The sequence below is a fragment of the Callithrix jacchus genome, chromosome 12, assembly GCF_049354715.1.
Source record: "Callithrix jacchus isolate 240 chromosome 12, calJac240_pri, whole genome shotgun sequence".
NCBI lineage: Eukaryota > Metazoa > Chordata > Mammalia > Primates > Cebidae > Callithrix > Callithrix jacchus.
Window position 1 is genome coordinate 60,812,477 of NC_133513.1, and position 13,061 is coordinate 60,825,537.

A 13,061-nucleotide genomic window follows, 5' to 3' on the forward strand; every position below is an offset into this window, starting at 1 on the left:
AGGAAGCTGCTTAATGTGAATGCCAGAGAGAGCCTCGTGCAGGAGTGAGGCCCTCACAGCCCAAGCTACCCCCCACTTGCCTTGGGATGACTTGAGACACCTTTGCTTGCTCTTCACTTGGGCTCATTCTCATTTTTCCAAAAGGGCAACATACACTGTCCTTGCAACCCAACTGTGGATTCTTGGCACAAAGCAGGTTGGGTGGGTGTTTGGGCTCTTTTCCTCCGGAACAATGCTCTGGGGAACAGTTCTTTAGTTGGTTATCTGAAGCCCTGAGTACAGAAAGAGACAAAAGATGCATTTGTGATAAAATCAAGAGTCACAAAAAGTTTGCAAGGGGTAGAGCCTGCGCCAGCGTCCTGGGGAAGGAAAGCATCCTTGGATGTTACTGCAGGCCTGTGGTCAGGGGCTAGGGCACTTGGATGCTCTTGACAGTCAGACAGTGCTTCATGGTTATGAAGTTATTTGTCCCACTGGGACCTCAGAAACCTTGGGTGCGGGAACAGGAATGGTGACAATGGTGAGGAGGATGATGACATTGAAGATGGTGATGACAATGATCACTCGTGTGCATTGAGCCAGGCATTGTGCTAGACTTCACGTGCACTGATTCCTGGAAGTGTCCCAACAACGTTAGGAGTCGAATCCATTTTCAGCAGGGAAGCTGAAGCTTAGAGGAGTTAATTCAGGCACTCATGGAAACACAGCATTAGCAGAGCTGGGTGTTGTACTTAGGTCTCTTCAGCCCTGAAGGCTTAATTCTTTTTTTTTTTTTTATTTGAGACGGAGTCTCACTCTGTCACCCAGGCTGGAGTGCAGTGGTGTGACTGAACTTGGCTTACTGCAACCTCCGCCTCCTAGGTTCAAGTTTCAAATGATTCTCCTGCCTCAGTCTCCCGAGTAGCTGGGACTACAGATGCTTGTCACCGTGCCTGGCTAATTTTTTGTATTTTTAGTAGAGACGAGGTTTCACTGTATTAGCCAGGATGGTCTCTATCTCCTGAACTCATGATCTGCCCGCCTCAGCCTCCCAAAGTGCTGGGATTACAGGCATGAGCCACTGCGCCTGACCTAATTCTTTATTTTATGGGTGCTCTAGCTGAGGCTTAGAGTGGGTGAGTAGCTCAGAGCTAAAAAAAAAAAAAAAAAAAAAACTTGGGTTTTAAAATGTATGGAGAAATGAAATGCCCACTCTATGGCCAAAATAGAGCAGGCAAACCTCTGGTTGGCACCAGAGAGAGCTGGGCTAGAATTGGCAGCCAAAGTTCTAATGGATGTTCCAGGCCACATTTTACCTTCCTCCTCCCTTCCTTCCTTTATTCTTTGGGGACTGAATCTTCTGTTGTTTTAGTCTCTTATTGTGCTCAATCCTGGGGGTGACTCACTACCATTCCCCACCCAAACCCTTCGTTCTTTCCTACAGTTCTCAAATCCTGTCTTCATGGAGGGTACAGTCTCTTGAGGAAAGAGAGATTAAGAAATCACATGAACCACAGTTGCAAATTCTGAATTATGTTAGCTGTCAAGAAGGAGATGTATAGGAAGCCACAACATACAATCCTGGGGTTTATGGATTGTTCCTAGAGAAAGTGATATTGGATCTGGGACATATTGGTCTAAGTCAAAGTTTTCTTTGAAGGTCTCTGAGGCAGAGATCAGGTAAGCCTTGATAAAAGAGGAGGATGTGGAAAAAAAAGAGGAGGAAGAGGACAGCACACCCTGGTACTTGTTAATCTGCCCCCTCTGCATTTGGGATTTTACCGAGAGTGGGCTGACTTGGTCTCCGTCCTCGAGGGTGGTGGTTCGGCAAGCGTGGTCCCTGCACCAGTAGCAACAGCATTAGGTGGGAACTTGCTAGAAATGCATATTCTTGGGCCCTTCCCAGAACTACTGAATGGAAATTTTTGGGGTGAAACCAAGAGTCTGTGTTTTCACAAGCCCTCCTCGTGATTCTGTGACCTGCTAAAGTTTGAGAGCCAGGTTATAGATGCCTACAGTCAAGTGGATTCACTCATTAAAAGTATAGAAGGTCCCGGTTCTCTCTCACGCTCTCATGTTCTCCACACGGAAGAGGAAGTTATAAATGGTATTTTGAGAGGTCTGATGGGACCTGCAGCTATAGAGTGAAATAGGACAGGTTGGTTGATAAGGTGGAGAGTGGGAGAAAAGATTTTAGCAAGTCAAAGATTAGTTGCACAGAGGCTGAAACTCCAGGAGGTAAAAGCCTATTATATTATTTGAAAACTGAAAAGAACCTAGCACATCATATTCCACTCCTACGCTCACTGTCTTAGTCCATTCAGGCTGCTACAACAAATTACCATAGGCTACGTAATTTACAAGTGATGGAGATATAAAGGCTGGGAAATCCAAGATTAAGTCACCAGCAGATTTGGTGCCTGGTGGGACTCATTTCTCAAAGACAGTGCCTTTTTTTTTTTTTTTTTTTTTTGACAGAGCCTTGCTCTGTCACCCAGGCTGGAGTGCAGTGGTGCCATTTTGGCTCACTGCAACCTCTGCCTCCCCGGTTCAAGTAATTTTCCTGCCTCAACCTTCTGAGTAGCTAGGATTACAGATGCATGCCACCATGCCTGGCTAATTTTTGTATTTTTAGTAGAGCTGGGGTTTCACCATATTGGTCAGGCTGGTCTTGAACTCCTGACCTCGTGATACACCCACCTCAGTCTCCCAGAGTGTTGGGATTACAGGCATGAATCATTGCACCTGGCCGACAGTGCCTTCTTACTCTGTCCTCACTGGTAGAAGACAAACAAGCTCTCTAAGGTGTCTTTTAAAAGGGCATAAATCTCTTAAAAAAAAAAAAAAAGCCGGGTGCAGTGGCTCACGCCTGTAATCCTAGCACTTTGGGAGGCCGAGGTGGGTGAATCACCTGAGGTCAGGAGTTCAAGACCAGCCTGGCCATCATGGTGAAACGCCATCTTAAAAAAAAAAAAAGGGGGGCATGAATAGAATTCATGAGGACTCCACCCTCAGGACTTAATAATCTCCAAAGACCCCACCTTCTAATATTATCACATTGGAGATGAGGTTTCAATTATGAATTTAGGGAGCCATAAACATGCATGCCATACCACCCAACCAAGACAAGATCCAGATAGTTGCTATCTCATTCTTTAAAAAACCTTTTCCATCATTGGCTGGTTAAATCTGAGATCCAATATACTTCCATCTGACTTCCTTCCATTGGCCTTAGTTCTCTAGATTCTTGCAGGTAAATCCTTTCATCCTTCCTCATGTCTGCCAGGAATGAGAATATGGGTGGTTCTTCAATCACTGATCAACCAAGTATAAAAGAAGCTCCTGGACTTATAAATGCTTTTATTGAAGCAACAGTGAAGGTGAAAGAAACTTCAAGCACACGTACCCTCTATCTGAGAAGCTGACATGAGAGCGGCTTTGTAGATTGGGCCACATTCTGGAGAATGTTAAGTAAATTTTGCAAGGTCCTGATTTCTAACTCTGACCCAAGCCTCCAATGTCCTAGGTCACAGACACCTCTCACATGTGGTTTCCCTTACGTCCTGCATTTATGACTTGGCTGATTAGGAAGAAATTTTTGGACCACATATTTAAACTATCATTGCTTGCTATGGGTACTGGCTACTTCACAGGCCAAAATTGACTTAGTTTCTGGAGAAACATGTTTCTTGTGTCATTCTGAGGTTCCCCATCACACATTTAATCTACATATGTTCATTCATACATTCATTTAACCATTCTGCACATCCTGCAAACCCAGTTTAGCCTCCGCAGTCAACCTGCAATTGGGCACTACTCAATTTCTTCTCCAAATCAAGCACCAAAGCAACCATGGATAAGTTCTATTTCAAATAATATGCTAACAAAAGACCCAATTCAGACAAAGCAAATGTGGCAGAGTACAAAAGAGCAGCTCCAATTGGTGCAATTTCGGCTCACTGCAACCTCAGCCTCCCGGGTCCCAGTTAAAGCAATTCTCCTGCCTCAACCTCCTGAGTAGCTGGAATTGCAGGCACGCACCACCGTGCCCAGCTTTTGTATTTTTAGTAGAGACAGGGTTTCACAGTGTTGCCCAGGCTAGTCTTGAACTCCTTTCTGATCCTCCCACCTCTGCCTCCCAAAGTGCTGGGATTACAGGCGTGAGCCACTGTGCCCAGCCTTCAATTCGCTTTTGAAGCATACTTGCATGTTGTCCCAATGCCCTTCACGACATGAGGAAGAGGGCACAGAGAGGATTAGCCCATTTTAGAAAGAGCCGGACCAAAGCCCAGGAAGAAATAGAACACAGAGACCTGCCTCTCAGCCTGGGCCTCCCACCACCAACCAGGGCCCCCTAGGCCTGTGAAGGCTCTTGGAGACACCATCATAAGGAGGTTACATCAGCCCATGAGTGATAATATAGCATCAACCAAAACAAAACTTCAAAAAGAAACTTACTATGAAATGGGGCTCTGAGATTTCTTGCATAAAGATGATCTTTGAAGAGTCACACCACAATAAAATCACCGTTTCTCTACACTCTCGATGATGCCGGACAAAAATGTGACAACATGCTCTTCAATTGGCTTCCCACCAAACACTGGAGAGCGAGCTCATGTGCCCACCACTGTGTAATAACCCAAGCCAAACCTCTGTTTTATTTTTACCAATAAGGAAAAAAAAAGACTTCATCTTACCACAACAGTCCATTGAATTCAAGCCTTTTCACAGAGGAAGCAAAGGACTTCCTAATCTATAGCAAAAAATGCCAGCTATGTGCTCCCACAGGGTTCCAGTCGCTGGAGGCCGCAGGGCACCAGGAGTATCACAGTAACTTCCCAGCTGATCTACAATTCAATTCCCTTTTGTGCAAAACTCCAGATGCTGTCCAACAGTTTGGATCCAGGCTTCAATACCGGGACGTTCCAGCCTTGTCGTCAGCCTCAGTGCATTCCCTGACCTGGCAAGCAGACTCAGAAATCTGGACTAGAATCTGGGACCCAGAGCCTGACCACGTAGCTTTAGCTGCCTTTGAGAGGAGAGATGGATTTCCAATTCGATCCATAGTACTTTCCATGTACCAGCCACTGGAGGGAAAGGGGATGGGTGAGCATGGAGTGTGTGGCTTTGTAGACTACAAAGCCCTCAAAAACTTCATAGACGAAATACAGATTAAACATACATATACTCAAGCAAAGCCAGCCAGGCATAGTGTGAGCAGTGGGAGCTTTACAGAAATTGCTTCAGATATCAGAGGAAATGGCAGGGAGGTTCCAAGAAGATAGATTGGAATTGAAACATTGGCTAACCTGTCAGTTTCACTTCCTTATTTATTTGTTTTTTTTCCCCCTTTTTGTGGAGAACGGGGGTCTCACTATATTGCCCAGGCAGGTCTCAAACTCCTGGGCTCAAGCTATCCTCCCACCTCTGCTTTCCTAAGAGCTGGGACTACAGGTGTGAGCCACCTCACCTGGCCATAACCTGTCAGTTTTCCTAGGAAATGTCATTTCCTCTGCCCTCTCAGTCCTAACCCTACCATCAGACTTATTTTTGTACTCAGCCGTGTCCCTTATCCCTCCACAGCTCACTATAAAACAAATCATTTTTACCAGCACTCAGTTATCTGGTAAATAGTATTTTATTTAGGCTTATAAGGAGTTGTAAAATACAAAAGAAGTAGAATGGGAAAACCTTTTTGTAATATATAATGATAAATGAAAAAAGCTAGATAAAATTTCTAAAGTAGAATTCCATTTATTTATTCATTTATTTAGACATAGGGTCTTACTCTGTCACCCAGGTGATATAAATATATATATCCTACATATATAGGATGGAAGTGAAGATATTTACGTATATAACCTATTATATGTAATTATATATAATCATAATCGTTATAATTATTTAATTAAATGAATGATTTGATATTTATTAACAAATAATTTTAATCATTTAAAATTAATATCTTAAAATTTAAATATTAAAATTTTTTTTTTTTTTAAGACTGATTCTTACCTTGTTGCCCTGGCTAGAGTGCAATGGCATGATTTTAGCTCACTGCACCCTCCACCTCCTGGGTTGGGGCAGTTCTCATGCCTCAGCCTCCTGAGTAACTGGGATTACAGGTGTGCACCACCACACCTGGCTAATGTTTATATTTTTAGTAGAGACAGGGTTTTACCATGTTGACCTGGCTGATCTCAAACTCACAACCTCAGATGATCCACACGCTCTGGCTTCCCAAAGTGCTGGGACTATAGGCATGAACCACCATGCCTGGCCAGATGTTAAAAATCTAATAAATTAAGCACTAAACATTAAAGCAAGAATTGTTAGACCTACAGAAATATTCTGACAAATCCACATTATAAGAAAAATTTAAATTTATTTTTCTCTGCCATTAGATCAAGCAAGCAAACAAAATCAACAACGTTATAAAAGATTTGAACAACACAATCAACAAGTTTAATCTAATAGATATATAGAATTATTTTTCTTTTTATTTTTTTAGTTTTGGTGCTCTACATGTTCAGAGAAACTTCTCTAGTAACAAACTATAGAAATGATCCCTGAAAATATAGTCTTAGAATTATTTATCTAATACAAAATTTTGTTTTTTGAGACAAAGTTTTGTTTTTGTTGCCTAGGCTGGAGTGCAATGGCATGACCTCAGCTCACTGCAACCTCTGCCTCCCAGGTTCAAGACATTCTCCTGTCTCAGCCTTCCAAGTAGCTGGGATTACAGGTGGCCTCCACCACACCCAGCTAATTTTTTGTATTTTTAGTAGAGATAGGATTTCACTATGGTGGTCAGGCTGGTTTTGAACTCCTGACCTCAGGCAATCCACCTGCCTCAGCCTCCCAAAGTGCTGGGATGAGCCACCCCGCCCAGCTAATACAGAATATATATGTACAGAATCTTGCTCTCTCACCCAGGCTAGAGTGCAATGGCAGGATCCTGGCTCACTGCAACCTCCGCTTCCTGAGTTCAAGCGATTCTCCTGCCTCAGCCTCCCGAGAAGCTGGGATTACAGGTATGTGCCACCACTCCCAGCTAATTTTTTATTTTTAGTAGAGATGGGGTTTCACCATGTTGTCCAGACTGGTCTCAAACTCCTGACCTTATGATCCACCCACCTCGGCCTCCCAGAGTGCTGGGATTACAGGCAGGAGCCACTGCACCAGGCATCAGAATATATTTTTAAGTGCAAATAAAAAGCCCTCAAATTTCAAAGCAAACATATTTATAAGGCAAGTCTTAATAAATTTGTAAATAATTAAGATAATTTAGACCAGGGGTTGACAAACTAAGAACTGCAGGACAAATCCACCCTGTCACTTATTTTTGTAAATAAAGTTTTATCAGAAGCAAGCCATACCCATTCATTTACATGTTGTCTATGGCTCTTTTTTGTTACAACAGCACAGATTATATGGCCGACGGAGCCTGCAATTGTGACTGCCTGGCCCTTTATAGAAATAGTCAATCCCCGATATAGGCCATAGATTTCAACATACAATTAAGTTAAAATTAACAAAATGATTAAATTTAAAACAACATACTTGGAAATTATAAATGTACGAACCTAAACTTTTTTCTTTTTAAAAATTTTATTATTGTTTTTTAATCTAATAGAGATGGGGTCTCACCATGTTGCCCAGGCTGGTCTCAAATTCCCAGCCTAAAGCTATCCTCTCACCTTGGCCTCCCAAAGTGCTGGGATTACAGGCGTGAGCCACCACACCCAGCCTTAAAAGTTTGTTTTTTTTTAATAACTCATGACATCATAATGGGAATTTAAGATATTTAGAATTGGTGGTTAGAATATGGGATGTAAGAGGGAAGCAGTAGACCATTGTGTCCACTATAGAACTAGAAAAAAAATTGGATCAACTAAAAAACATATATATTTCTTTTTAGAGACACTGGAAGGCTGGAAATCTTATCGAACTAAATTCCAGAGCAGAAAGCAGCCTTCCAAGGTGAGTGGAGGTTCATGACTGCTTTCTGCTCTAAGGGCATTTGTTAGGTCTCACCATGGGCTGGCAGAGATTAGACTTGCCAGAAGCCTACTCAGAGAGAATGAGAAACCAGCCGGCTTTGACGGTCATGTGAGCTGGCTAGGCAGAGTAGAATCTGGAGAAGCTTCAAATGCCTCGCTGGTTTTCCCCACCTGCCAGTGCTCCCCATAGGATTTTTGCTAAGTTCTGGGCAGTAGAGAAGGCTAGGTTGGAAATTCAGATATAGATGTCCTATGATATTGTCGTATTTGAGAAAGAGAAGGCTGCTTGAAAAAAAGGGCCTGTAATAAACACAAGATAGGCATTACTCTAAGATATTTGAAACTATTTATTTTTTTTTGAGATGGAGTTTTGCTCTGTCACCCAGGCTGGAGTGCAGTGGTGCAATCTTGGCTCACTGCATGCTCTGCCTCCTGGTTTCAAGCAATTCTCCTGCCTCAGCGTCCCCCGTAGCTGGGACTACAGTTGTGTGCCATCATGCCTAGCTACATTTTGTATTTTTAGTAGAGACAAGATTTCACCATGTTGGCCAGGCTGGTCTCAAATTCCTGACCTCAGGTGATCCACCTGTCTTGGCCTCCCAAAGTGTTGGGATTACAAATGTGATCCCAAGTTCCACCATGCCTGGCCGAAACTTTTTTTTTTTAATTAAAATTTGAAAAATTAAAAAAATACAGATGAGGTCTCACTATGTTGGCCAGGCTGGTCTGGAACTCCTGAGCTCAAGTGATCCTCCTGCCTCAGCTTACCAAAGTGCTAGGATGCCAAGCATGAGCCATCACGCTCAGCTGATATTTGAAACTAAAAGTGAACTGATCCAGCTCAATATAAGGCTGGATCAAAGTGATCAGTCCATCACCTTAGCTGACTGAGAGAAGAAAGAGTATTCTCTCTCTAGTGAAAAATAACATCTACATCAAACTCTATGGACATTTATGCATAATATTAAAAAATACATAATATATTCTAGAAAAATGTGGGCTGTAAGCAAGAGAAAAAATAGACAACAGAAATAGCCCTACAGGTAACCTGCATGTTGGAATTAGCAGACAAGGATTTTAAGACACTTTTGTAATTATGCTTTTTTTTTTAAGACAGGGTTTCACCATGTTGGTCGGGGTGGTCTTGAACTCCCAACTTCAGGTGATCCGCCTGCCTTGGCCTTCAAAGTGCTTGGATTATAGGCGTGAGCCACCACACCTGGACGTGTAATTATGTTAAAGAAAAATAAAAGTTGGACAAAGTGGATGAAAAGACAAAAAAAGAATGCATTAGAGAAATTAAATCTCTAAAGAAAAGAACACAGATACTCTACAATTGAAAAATATAATGTTTTAAATTAAGAATTCATTTACTAGGCTTAACAGCAGGTTGGCCACAGTAGAAAAAATATATCACTGAACTTGAAGACTAGTTATTAGAGATTATGGAAACTGGCCGGGTGCAGTGGCTCACACCTGTAATCTGAGCACTTTGGGAGGCCAATGCAGAGGGATCATCTGAGGTCAGGAGTTCGAGACCAGCCTGGCCAACATGGTGAAACCTTGTCTCTACTAAAAATACAAAAATTAACCAGGTGTGATGGCACACGCGTGTAGTCCTGGCTACTCAGGAGGCTGAGGCAGGAGAATCACTTGAACCCAAGAAGCGGAGGTTGCAGTGAGCTGAGACAGTGCCATTGCACTCCAGCTTGGGCAACAGAGCGAGACTCTATCTAAAAAATAATAATAATAAGGCCAGGCGCAGTGGCTCATGCCTATAATCCAGCACTTTGGGAGGCCGAGGCGGGTGGATCACGAGGTCAAGAGATCGAGACCATCCTGGTCAACATGGTGAAATCCCGTCTCTACTAAAAATACAAAAATTAGCTGGGCATGGTGGCACGCGCCTGTAGTCCCAGCTACTCGGGAGGCTGAGGCAGGAGCATTGCTTGAACCCAGGAGGCGGAGGTTGCGGTGAGCTGAGATCGTGCCATTGCACTCCAGCCTGGGTAACAAGAGCAAAACTTCGTCTCAAAAAAATAAAAAATAATAATAAATTAAAATAAAAACAGAAAAGTTAGCTGGGCATGGTGGTGGGCACCTGTAACCCAGCTACTTAGGAGGCTGAGGCAGGAAAATTGCTTGAACCCATTAGGCAGAGTTTTCAGTGAGCTGAGATTGTGCCACTACACTACAACCTGGACAACAGAGCAAGACTCCATCTCAAAAAAAAAAGGAAGGAAGGAAGAAAGGAAAGAAATTAGGCAAACTGAAGTACAGAAAAAACATAGTAGCAAAAGAACAGAACTTGAAAGAGAGGTAAGACAGGAGGAAATGCTCTAACGTTTGCATATTGGAATTTCCGAAGGAACAAGGAGAAATAATGAGTCATAAGAATTTTAAAAAAATAATGAAAGATATTAACACATGGTTCAAGATGCTCTTAGCAAACCCCAAAAGGATAAATTTCAATTAAACACACACACCCAAGCACATTACAGTTAAACAACTGTTGAAAACTGAAGAGAAACAGAAACCCTTATAAACAGCCAGAAAGGAAAAAAAAATCTCTTGCAGAAAAACAAAACAATATAAGAATTATGACTTACTTCCCAAAAGAAATTATGGAAGCCAGAAGAAAATGAAATGAGATGCTTAAAATACTGGAGGAAAAAACTGCAAAATTAGAACTGTGTATGGTGTATTCTTCAAAAGAGAGGGATAAAAAGACATTTTCAGAGAAACAAAAGTTCAGTGAATTTACTACCATCAGTGCTGAACTATAAGAAATGCTAAAATGGTTAAGATGTGCCACCTAAGAATTATCTCTAAACAAGTGTCAGCTCCATTAGAACATTTCAATCAGAGATTAATAACCTGGGCACCAGAGACACCCAAGGTAGAGGCTGGTATCCCTAAGTTTCTGTGGGAAAAAATTACAAATTAATTTTGGATGGTCTCTAATTGAAATTCAGCATTTCCTTTTATTATGAATATGGTCAACAAACCCGCTAGTGCTAGCAGCACCTGTGACTTTGTCTCCAGTGGAAACCATAAATACTTTGGGCCAGGCACAGGGGCTCACGCCTATAATCCCAGCAGGAGAATCATTTGAACCCAGAAGGGGGAGGTTTCAGTGAGCTGAGATTGTGCCACTGCACTCCAGCCTGGGAGACAGAGCAAGACTCCATCTCAAAAAAAAAAAAAGAAAAAAAGAAATCACAGATATATTCATATCTACGCTGTTGTTGCAAATGTATCATCAGGACTTCAAAATTGCCATTGTTATTAGGTTCCTGCTGGATCTTACTACGTAATGCATTAATAAAACATGCATGTATTACCATAGTGCCACTTTCACATTTTAATAACTGTAATTCACACTATTGTTTTCCCTTGTAATCCTATGTATTCTATGCATTTAAAAACATTATTCTGAGAAAAGATACACAGGTTTCATATGATTGTCCAAGGGGTTCATGGTACGTGCACACACACACACGTATCTGTGCACAAAGGTTGAGAGTTCCTGATCTAAAGGATTTAGGAAATGGTCAGGAACTGTCCTCATCTTGATCCTGTTCACCATGTTGTATTACAGATATTTATGTATCTTTCCTTACTAGCCTATGAATTCCTACAGGGCAGGAATGATGTCTTTTATTTCTTTGGGTCATCATTATAGAATATCTTCTGTGTATAACGATTGAGCCCCATTGGGTGAGACGAATGGAGAGATTCAAAGGAGAGAGAGAATTAATTCATGTGCTTATCTGAGCATTCATTCATTCATTCAGAGAACTGTTTAATAGCTACTCAATGCCAGCCAGTATGGTAGGCTCTGGGGACAATAGGAAGAATGAAACCCAAGTCTTTATTCTCATGGAGCACCCATTACAGCTAATGGAAGAAAGATAAAAGATTTCTAATGAAAGACGAATGAGCATGAACTCACTTGTTCTGGAAAGGAAGCATCATGGGGAAACTTTAGTTCTTAAATCTATATTCATCAATCTTTCTGGGTAAAATGTTACTGGGAGAAAGTAACACTAAGGCTAGAAAATAAAGATAAAGATGCTCTTCCTTTTTTTTTTTGACAGAGGCTCGCTCTGTCATCCAGGTTGGAGTGCAGTGGCACAATCTTGGCTCACTGCAACCTCCACCTCCTGGGTTCAAGCAATTCTCCTGCCTCAGCCTCCCGAGTACCTAGGATTACAGACATCTGTTACCACACCTGGCTAATGTTTTGTATTTTTAGTAGAGATGAGGTTTCGCCATGTTGGCCCGGCTGGGCTCAAACTCCTGACCTCTAATGATCTACCCACCTTGGCTTCCCAAAGTGCAGGGATTACAGGCATGAGTCATCATGCCCAAAGATGCTCTTCTTCTTTGCTTTTTTTTTTTTTGAGACGGAGTCTCACTCTTGTTGCCCACGCTGGAGTGCAATAGCACGATCTCGACTCACCACAACCTCTGCCTCCCGGGTTCAAGTGATTCTCCTGCCTCAGCCTCCCAAGTAGCTGAGGTTACAGGCATGCATCACTACCCCCAGCTAACTTTGTATTTTTAGTAAAGACAAAGTTTCTCCATGTTGGTCAGGCTGGTCTCGAACTCCTGACCTCAAGTGACCTGCCTGCCTCGGCCTCCCAAAGTGATGGGTTTATAGGCGTGAGCCACTGTGCCCAGCCAAAGATGCTCTTCTTAAAAGGCAAAGTCAGCTGGGTACAGTGGCATGTGCCTGTAATCCCAGCTACTAAGGAGGTTAAGGTGGGGGGATTGCTTGAGCCCAAGAGTTTGAGACCAGACTGGGTAACATGGCAAGACCCTGTCTCAAAAGAAGAGAAAAGTAAAGTCTTCGGAGTTCTCATGAGGACAATTTACTTTGCTGTATGGCTGCTGGTCTTACCTCATAAACTTTGAGGATAAGTTAACCCTCCATTGCCCAAGATGTTTCAGGGGCTGGCCTGTTTAAAAAAAGCAAGATAGATGTCTGCCCTCTAGGAGTTCTGGTTCTTGTTCAAGGATTCTATGATGCTATCAATTAGTCAGAATGTGCAAGGTTGCCTAGATACCCTGGGG

At 42.5% G+C, this 13,061-nt stretch overlaps 1 protein-coding gene and 1 pseudogene across 8 annotated transcripts in view; both read right to left on the reverse strand.

Annotated features, from left to right (window-relative positions):
• Window positions 1-12,974, reverse strand: part of HK1 (hexokinase 1) — a 132,572-nt gene extending 119,598 nt beyond the window's left edge. For 5 of the 8 annotated variants that reach the window (XM_078345691.1, XM_035268139.3, XM_078345689.1 and 2 more), the window contains exons 1-2: window positions 12,889-12,974; window positions 81-272 (exon numbers count right to left, since the gene is read on the reverse strand). The gene's annotated coding sequence lies outside the window, so the exon portion shown is untranslated. Of the gene's footprint in view, window positions 1-80; window positions 273-4,676; window positions 4,975-6,160; window positions 6,290-12,888 lie in introns of those variants that run through there. The other 3 variants (XM_078345681.1, XM_078345682.1, XM_054242966.2) reach the window with 3 other exon arrangements.
• LOC118146629 (small nucleolar RNA U3) lies at window positions 6,489-6,564 on the reverse strand (annotated as a pseudogene).
• Window positions 12,975-13,061: the final 87 nt, after the last annotated feature.